This window comes from Artibeus jamaicensis, unplaced genomic scaffold, assembly GCF_021234435.1.
Source record: "Artibeus jamaicensis isolate MK-2021 breed Jamaican fruit bat unplaced genomic scaffold, CSHL_Jam_final contig_264, whole genome shotgun sequence".
Taxonomy (NCBI): domain Eukaryota; kingdom Metazoa; phylum Chordata; class Mammalia; order Chiroptera; family Phyllostomidae; genus Artibeus; species Artibeus jamaicensis.
In genome coordinates, this window is record NW_026521576.1 from 2592582 (window position 1) to 2601625 (window position 9044).

Consider the following 9044-nt stretch of genomic DNA (forward strand, 5'->3'; position numbering starts at 1 on the left):
CATATTTTTCCGAAGTATGTAAGACACTTTCCTGACTTAGTGAACCCAATTTAAATTTTCTTTGCTAATTAAGTCACTGACAGTGCCTCAGCAGACTGTTCTGAAAATCACTTCTCACCATCTAATGGAGTACAATACAGAGTTTCAGTTTTTTCTCAATTTTCTACTAATTAAGACTGAAAAGAACACCTCTGGGCATAGCTTTTTTCTTTTATATTTCAAATTATTTTCAGATATGCCTAAAGTGAAATGTTAGGTCAACTGGGTTATAACATGTTTTATAGTTCTTTTAATGTTTTCCAAAGTGTTCATTAAATGCCACATCAATACTCACCATACCACTGACAGCACTCGACATTATAATTTTTTAAAACAATTTGTAGAGTATAATTGCTCATGATGAATTCAACAATAAACAGGTGATTGATGAGCTGGGAGATCAGTGAAGAGGGTTCTCAGTAATGATAGGTAACAATTAACCAAAAGAGGAAAAAACACTCAGAAAAGAGTCTCAGAGGGGAGAAGAAATAAAACACAGCATCCGTTGAAAGCAATGGTTTGCCAGAAAATGCTTAAGAGCTAGGTCTCCAGAAAAGAAAAAAGTCCTGATTTGTAGTGTTTGTCAAGGTGTATTTGTTCCTTCTGTGGCCGACTTCAACTTATTTAACTCAGGGTTGCAAAAATGAGCCCACCTGGCTCTTGTAACCCAGTAAGAGCTGGACCCAGCACACCACTGACAGGGAGGGACCAAGGGGACCACTGGAACAGGTAGTAAGCATAAGGCCCTGGGTGTGGCTGTGCCATTACCATTCTCCACACTGTGCTGTATAAGACTTGTCACCTAACATTTCTGCACACTTACAGGCACCCCCAAACAGAGAAGAGGGTACCTGAATGGTCTATGTTGTCAAAAGATACACATGCCCTTCAACCATGACTCCAGTGAACAGACCCCATAGGAAAATCCCCTAAGCATTGGGAAAGTAGTGTCCCATATGAACCACCACATCCCCTAATTTTTTCATGAGGTCTTATTCAATCTGAACAGACAACAAATGCCTTGAACTGTGCATCATATTTCATTGCCTAGTCAGTATCTCTTATCGTATCTACCAAATAGGAAAATCCTAATTCAAAATAATAATAACTCATTGTAACAGAAAGTAGTTGATTACTCTGACATACAGTGCTAAGAACTTACAGTACAGTAAGTACTTACTGTACTGTAAGTTCAGTGCTAACACTGAAATGAACCCAGAAGTGAGAAGATACTTCTCAGTGGATGCTGTTTTCAGTGCTTTATCTGATTTTGGCTAAGGAGCAGGTAATACTTGAAAGCCAAAGGTTAAAAGCTTCAATGGAAAGATCACAGCAAATAGATTCTTAATATAGGTACTTGCTTTAGCTTTACAAAGTATTTCTTCATGTTCTTTTTTAGCATTTGGATATAGTTTTATTTTTATTTTTTATTTTAACTTTATCTTTGTAATTCCATAATTAATACATGCTCACTGATGAAAATTTGGAAAGAAACAAAACCCATTTTAAAACAAAACAAATACCATCACTCAGCTGCCACCAATGTTTAACATTTTTGGATTTATACTCCCTAAGGTTTTCTGTTCGTGGCCTAGTTTTGGTTTTATTTTTTCTTTTTATTGAATTTATTGGGGTGATATTGGTTAAAACTAGGCTTCAGGTATACAGTTCTGTCATACATCACCTGTATATTGTACCATATGTTCACCGCCCCAAGTCTAGTCTCCTTCTGTAACAGGGTGCAACCAAGAAGGGGGCCAGAACTCAAGGAATTTGGAATGGGGTCCAGAACTCAAGGTGTCCAGGAAATATTAAGATGTCCTCACTGTTCCCCCCAAAGGTGTGAGTTAGGGAAGGGACAAATGGAGCAGGGCCATTGAAAGCTGTTTTGTACAGTAAAGGCTTTGCAGCTAACCTCTGGCATGGTCATTTAACATATCTAGAACCTTTAACTGGCTGCATAAATATGTTAAATGGCTGTGGCCATGCTCTGAGCCACAGGGATGGAAATTACTCCCACCCAAGATGTAACTGGGGGCAGGTCCCCTGAGGCACTCTCACAGCACCTGTGTGAGAGCTTGGAGTTGATTGGCTCCAGGACATGGGGTCATACCTGCCCAGACTCACAATGACATCCCAGTAAACTTGAAATAATACAGGAATACTGGAAGGTGTAACTGATTGTGGGAGAAGTCAGAAATGGGGATAGAGAGGAAGGTTGGTGCAGGATTTAAACCCAGACACAGCAGCCATTGAGAGAGAGCCACGTGGTTTTGGCAGAGTGAGGACCCCCCTCTTGGCCAGGTGAAGAAGAAAGCCACAAGCTTTTGGCAGAGTGCAGACCTCTGCAGCTTTAGTAGAAGAGGACCATTCAGATTTGGGGTGCTCCGTTTGGCCATGTGGCCTGGGAAGCAGGAGAGACTTTGCCTGGAAAATGGGTACAAGGAACTCTTGCCAGTAGGCCATAAGAAGGTGCCACATGGCTTTGGATTAATTAGAGATCATGCTTGGACAGCGACACAGCTGACCGTGCCAGTAGCCTGAAACATGGACGTGTGTTTCTTTTCCTGAGATACGGTACCCTGAATTAGGGAAGGGGAGAAGGAAGCACTGTGGGTATCTATGGCTATCCTAAAGGACTTTGATATTCTAATGGGGGACATCGGGTCACTAATTTAAGTCTGTATAGCTTTAAATAAACCTTTCTTTTCCTTTTCACAAGTCTCTGGCATTGAGAGATGTCTTTCCTCTGGTGGTGGACAGATCAGCCTAATAGGTGGTCAGTATTAGTATACCTTCCTTGTGCTGGGGCTGGTGGGGGTAGCTTTTGTTCTGTAACACTTCCATCACCATTTATCTTCCCTTTATCCTCTTCTACCTCCCCCCACCTCCCTTGCCCTCAAGTAATCACCATACTGTTGTGTGCATCTATGAGGGTTTTGTTGTTGTTTATTTTTGCTTAACCCATTGACCTTTTTCACCCAGCCTTCAGTCCCCGAAACACTTTCCCTCTGACAGCTGTCATCTGTTCTCCATCTATGAGTCTGCTTCCCATTTGTTAGTTTATTTTATTCATTAGATCAACATAGTGAAATCATATTGTTCTTGTCTTTTATGAAGTAAACATACTTTAAAATTATTTATACTATGACATTGCTTTATTTCTCTATGAAATTTAGAAAAACATGAAATATTAGGAAGTGTTGATAATTGAACCATGTTACTGTCTGAAATATTGATATTTTATCCATGACGAATAATGTGTTGATGATGTTGTCTATATTCTATATTTCTGATTATTTGACATGTGGGAACTTGCTGATGCTGGAGGAACTATTTCTTCCAGGGCTAAATACTTCCTATAGAAATTAAACAACTCACCTATTGGCATGCCTTTCATATGCAAACCAGCCCATGAGGAGCCCAGTTCCCAACCACCTCCTCTTTGGGACTCTCACACTCACGCCTACTGTCTATCTGCCCTACTCACCCTTGGGCCAGGTACCAGACAACCAAGGACATCCTCTATGTCCCAAACCCACTAAAATGATCAAACCTGCCAATCCTGAGCTCTGCCTACCCTGCCTCATGCTCATTCAGTCCCACATTTATGTGGGAGTAAAGGTGCCTGCCCACAGGATGCCCATGCTCCCTCTGTTTCATGGCGCTTCCCTGTGTGGCCCTTCATGGCAGGAGCCTCCTCTTAGAATCCATGAGTATAACAAGTTGCCTTCTGAATGTCAGTGATCTGTGGGTCTCACCACACCTGAATAATAAAACAATATAATTTAAAACAGTGAGCTGCCTTTCAATACATACTTCTCCTTATTAAGAGAACCCCAACTTCTTCTAGATAAGCACATTGTGTTTCAGATAAAAAGAGAGTCTTTTCTGTGCCTCCCTGGCCATTAGCAGCAGCTATGTAAATAAGTTCTGCTCGGTGAGGGTTCCATAGAAGTGCTTTACAGTATGCATGCTTTTCTTTGTGTTCATCTTTTTTGCAACCTTCCTGCAGAGGATTTGATGGGTGGAGTTCTAGCAGCCATTGTGAGTCATTAGGATAAGTCCCATACCCAAGAGAAGGTGGAGCTAAATCATTTAATGAATGTGGATCCCTCATGATTCCATGAAACCAATGAACCCCTTTCACATGACAAAGAATAAAAACACTGTTGTTTAAGTAACTTTTACTTGAGATCTTGCTGTTATATTCAGTGAAATAAGCTCATATAAAGCACTATTCTTCAAGTAAAAAAAATAATAATAATGTCTTGGTACTCAATATGTCCCAAAAATATGTCATTTGATCATGCTGCGGACATCAGTTTCAAAAATAAAATAGTTCAACTTATCTTTAATGGCAAAAACTTGGTAAAAGCATTTCTCTTCAATGGTCAACTACTCAGTGCTGAAACCAGCACTCTCAATACCCTCCACTTTTTCTAAGCATGGAAGACTGACAAAATGCTGCTGGCCATGATGTGATTACATTTACAGTTTTTGTTATTTCTTTGAATCATAAATCAAGATCAAGATGTTACAGAACAACAGGGATCCCCCACCCCAAGGATGGTATACTAATACCATCTTAACCACCTACTGGGTTCATCTGTCCACCGCCAGAGGAAAGATATTTCTCAATGTCAGAGACTTGTGAAAAAGAAAGGAAAAGGTTTATTTAAAGCTCTACACACTTAAAGTAGTGACCCAACATCCCCACTAAAACATCAAAGTCCTTTTGGATACCTACAGATGCCCACAGCACTTTCTTCTCCCCCTGCCCTAATTCAGAGTATCGTATCTCAGGAAAAGAAGCACACATCCAGGATCCAGGCTCCTGACGTTGTCCAGTTGGTCGCTGTCCAGGCAGAATCTCTAATTAATCCAAAGCCATGTGGCATCTTCTCAGGGCTTACTGACAAGAGTTCTTTCACCCTTCTTCCAGGAAGAGTCTCTTCTTTCTTTCACCAGAGCTACAGAGAGGGTAGGGTCGCCACTCTGGCAAAGCCAAATGGAGATTATCTGCTAAAGCTACATGGCAATTCTTTCTACCCCAAGCTGCAGAAGTCTCCAGTCTGTCCAAAATTGTGTGACTCTCTCTCTCTCTGCACTGTCACAGCCACATGGTTCCCTCTCCTTCTCACATGGCTGTGAGGGTCCTCACTCTGGCAAAGCTGCGTGGTACTCCTCCTCCAATGGTGGCTGTGTCTGGATTTTAAATCCCCGTGCCAGTCCTCCTTTGGAGCCCAATTTCCAACTCCTCCCACAAGCAGTTACACCTTCCAGCATTCCTGTATTATTTCAAGTATACTGGGATGTCATTGTGAGTCTGGGCAGGTATGACCCCATGTCCTGGAGCCAATCAACTCCAAGCTCTCACACGGGTGCTGTGAGAGCACCTCAAGGGACCTGCCCTCAGTTATATCTTGGGTAGGAGTCACTTCCATCCCCCTGGCTCAGAGCATGGTCACAGCCATTTAACATACCTATGCAGCCAGTTAAAAGTTCTAGATATGTTAAATGACCATGCCAGAGGTTAGCTGCAAAGCCTTTTCTGTACAAAACAGCTCTCAATGGTCCTGCTCCATTTGTTCCTTCCCCAACTCACACCTTTGGGGGGAGCAGTGAGGACATCTTAATATTTCCTGGAAACTTTGAGTTCTGGACCCCATTCCAAATTCCTTTTTGGGGACCCCCTCTTAGCTGCACCCTGTTACAAAGAGGCATGTAGTTAGCCAGCTACTGTTATAGAGAATAAAGCAGTATGTGATTTCCCATTCAAATACAACCTTTCCCTTTCTGTGACAGTTACGGCCAGTTCCCACTACACTCCAGTAGTGCACCCTGTGCAGAGCACTTCACCTCTTACAAAACTGGAACAAAGTAAACAAATAATGACAAAAGCATCTCCTATGGTATGGATTCTCTGTTGATCCCTGACATAACCCATCTGCGTGTGTTGAAGTGATTCAAGTGTGAAACAGGATCAGCAAACACACTAATGCACTGATGACTGCTTCTCCACATGGTAGGTCATTAATATTATGTGATATCCAACAATAAATAAAGGAATTTTAACCACAGCCAATTGTGCTTCCTCTACATCTATAACAAGCTTTGAGTCTAGTCTTATTGAATGCTCTTTGATAGTGTTGTAACCAGAAAAAACACTGTCATTCTGGCTGCCTGTCACTAACAAATCCAATAAGCAATGACAGCAATTGAATCATTATAAGTACTTTATTCAGATGGCTGGTGATCTGAGAAGATGGTGAGTTTATACCCTAACAAACCATCTTCCCTTCTCTTCCTGGCCAGAACTGTTATAAGGTGGGGGTGAATGGATAAACAAGTAGTGGTGAGGGCTTTGAAATTCAGGTAGGATTGGATGAACAAAGCTTCAGCATTCATGTTCTGGGCAGTTAGCTGTTCCCAGAGGAGGGTAGGCATCTGCTCTCACTGGAACAAAAGTTCAAACAAGCAAACAGAATAAAAACAAAGACGCTGAAATAGAGAACAAGTGGGCAGCGACCAGAGGAGAGAGGGAAGGGAACTTAAGGGGAAAAAGGGGGAGGGATTTTGAGGAACAAGTATGGAAGACACAGAGATGAGGACTGGGGGGGGTGGAAATGGGAGGGAGGGGGGAGACCGGGCGGGGGGGTGGGGTGGGATGGGAGAAATAGATAAAAAAAATGTACTTGAAAAGTAACTAAATAAAATTTAATATTAAAAAAAAAAGTTCAGGTATCCCCAGGCAGTAATCTTCTATCAGTGCCCCCAGAGGCTGGCTGTTTTCCCAGGAGCCAGGATGCAGTTTCTGAAACAAAAGCTTTAACATACACATTATTTGCTAGACTTATAACTTTTTACCTTAAGCTAAAATTTTCCAAATCTTGAATCCCCTCAAGACTTTTTGGGATTTCATTACTTTCACACTTAAAATTATTATTTGCATTTGTTTTTCTAAAAAGATCTCAGTCGGTGAAAATTGGCTGAATTGATAACTTTCTGAAAGAACAATTAATTGGCAAAATATCAAAATATCAAATCATAAAATATTTCCCTCTGAATTTCCAAACACCTTTTTTTTTTGGTTGGGGAGAGATTCTTTTCCTCTAAAACAATCACACTCACAGACTGACAGATTTGCCACCTGCAAAGAGAGTCACAGTGCTTTAGGATATTATAAATTCAGCATTTTCTTATCTATGTCTACCTTTAGGCTTCATCAAATCATGAGTTAGTCATACAAAGGAAAAATATACAATTTAAAAAACAACAGAAAGTATGTACGACAAGCAGGAAAAAGTGCTAGTCAAGACAACACGCACCATGTTTATAGATACCAGCCTGGGTGACACCACAGAAGTGCCAGTGGCTGTGGAATGGCTGCTAAGAAGTTGAAAACACAGCTTAGGAGGTTTTCAGTGGGACTTCTGTGACAGCCAACTAGTTTTACAAGTCACATTTGTAAATGTTATATGATTTTTAAAATCTATTTTACTGTCTTTTTCTTGAAAATTGAAACTACCTACAGGGTTCTAAACCAGCAACATCTTGAGCCATACTGACTTTTCGGGCAAAGGCAAGATGTTTCAGAATGTGGGAAGTGTTGTCATCCGATTAGCCAAATTTGTTGCATATTTTCTGTAATGTAATTCATTTTTAGTTGACAGTACTCAGCCTAAATTTAAGAATGCTTTAAAAATATAACCTGTCAAAGAAGGTGAAAAAAAGTTTGCAAGTCTGACTCTGGCATGTTCTTAAGAATTTCATCCTTATATAGTAGCACTGCACTTATTTTTAGTATATATATTTTGTTCCTTTGCTATTTTAAGAGAAGAAGGTTGACAAGAATGAAATGCTGATCTTTTACATTATAAACCAAAGACAAGGTATTAGTCAAGATAAGGTGGGTTATGTTACCATAACAAATAACCCCTCCATTTCAATGGTTTTAAACAACAAAGGTTTATTTCTTCCTGGGGCTATATGTCTATTGCAGGTAAGAGGAAGCTCTGCTCCCATCTCACCCTTCTCCTCACTTGGGGATGCAAGTTGATGGAGTAAGCACAGCCTGGGGCATTGCTGCTCCTGTGGAACAAGAAAAGGAACATACTGAAGGGCCTCTCATTGGCAATAAAAATGTTTTATCCCACTCACAACTCCTCAGCCAGAAAGGTCAGAGCCTCCTCAACAACAAGGGTGCCAGGAAGTACAATCCCACCCTGTGCCCAGTATGGGCAGAATGGGTGTGTTTGGAGAACTGAGCAGACTCCCACCATTAGATGGATTTGCTCCACATTCTAACAAGTCTAGTTTAGGTTACCAATGACTTTAGGTTAAATAGTATGGAATAAGTCAGGACATAAGTAAAAACCATGTCAGCAAAACAAAATATGTTGAAAGAGCCAAAAGAGACAAAAAACAAGAATCAAGAGGAATTCTGAAGAGGGTGAAAACTCTTTTGATTCAAATAACTGGGGAAGGCTTTATAGAGGAGTTCATTGGCTGAGAGCCTTAATATAGGAAAACAATTTATTTTATTATTTTTTATTACTTTTTTAAAAAATTTTATTTAGTTATTTTTCAAGTACAGTTTTTTTGTCTATTTTTCCCATCCCAACCTCCCCCGCCCCTTGCTCCCCACCTCCCTCCCATTTCCACCCCACTTAGTTCTCGTCCCTGTGTCCTTCCTATTTGTTCCTCCAAATCCCTCCCCCTAGGAAAACAATTTAATAGGCGGGATGGGACAGGGAGACAGAGAGAAGGGATTTCTGAGCAAACAGTATGGCCAGAGTTGTGGATTTTGAAATATGGACTTTATAAACTGTGCGGTACAAGTTTCACAGTGACAATGATATCTTAAACCAGCCCATTTCCTAATCTTCCTCTGAGCTCCTGGTACATACCTATGCTTGTCACATGGGGTGTTAGGGATACTTTACAATATCTCATTCTGATGGTTCAGTGCAAGTGTGCAAACATGCGCACTGAGTGCTAAC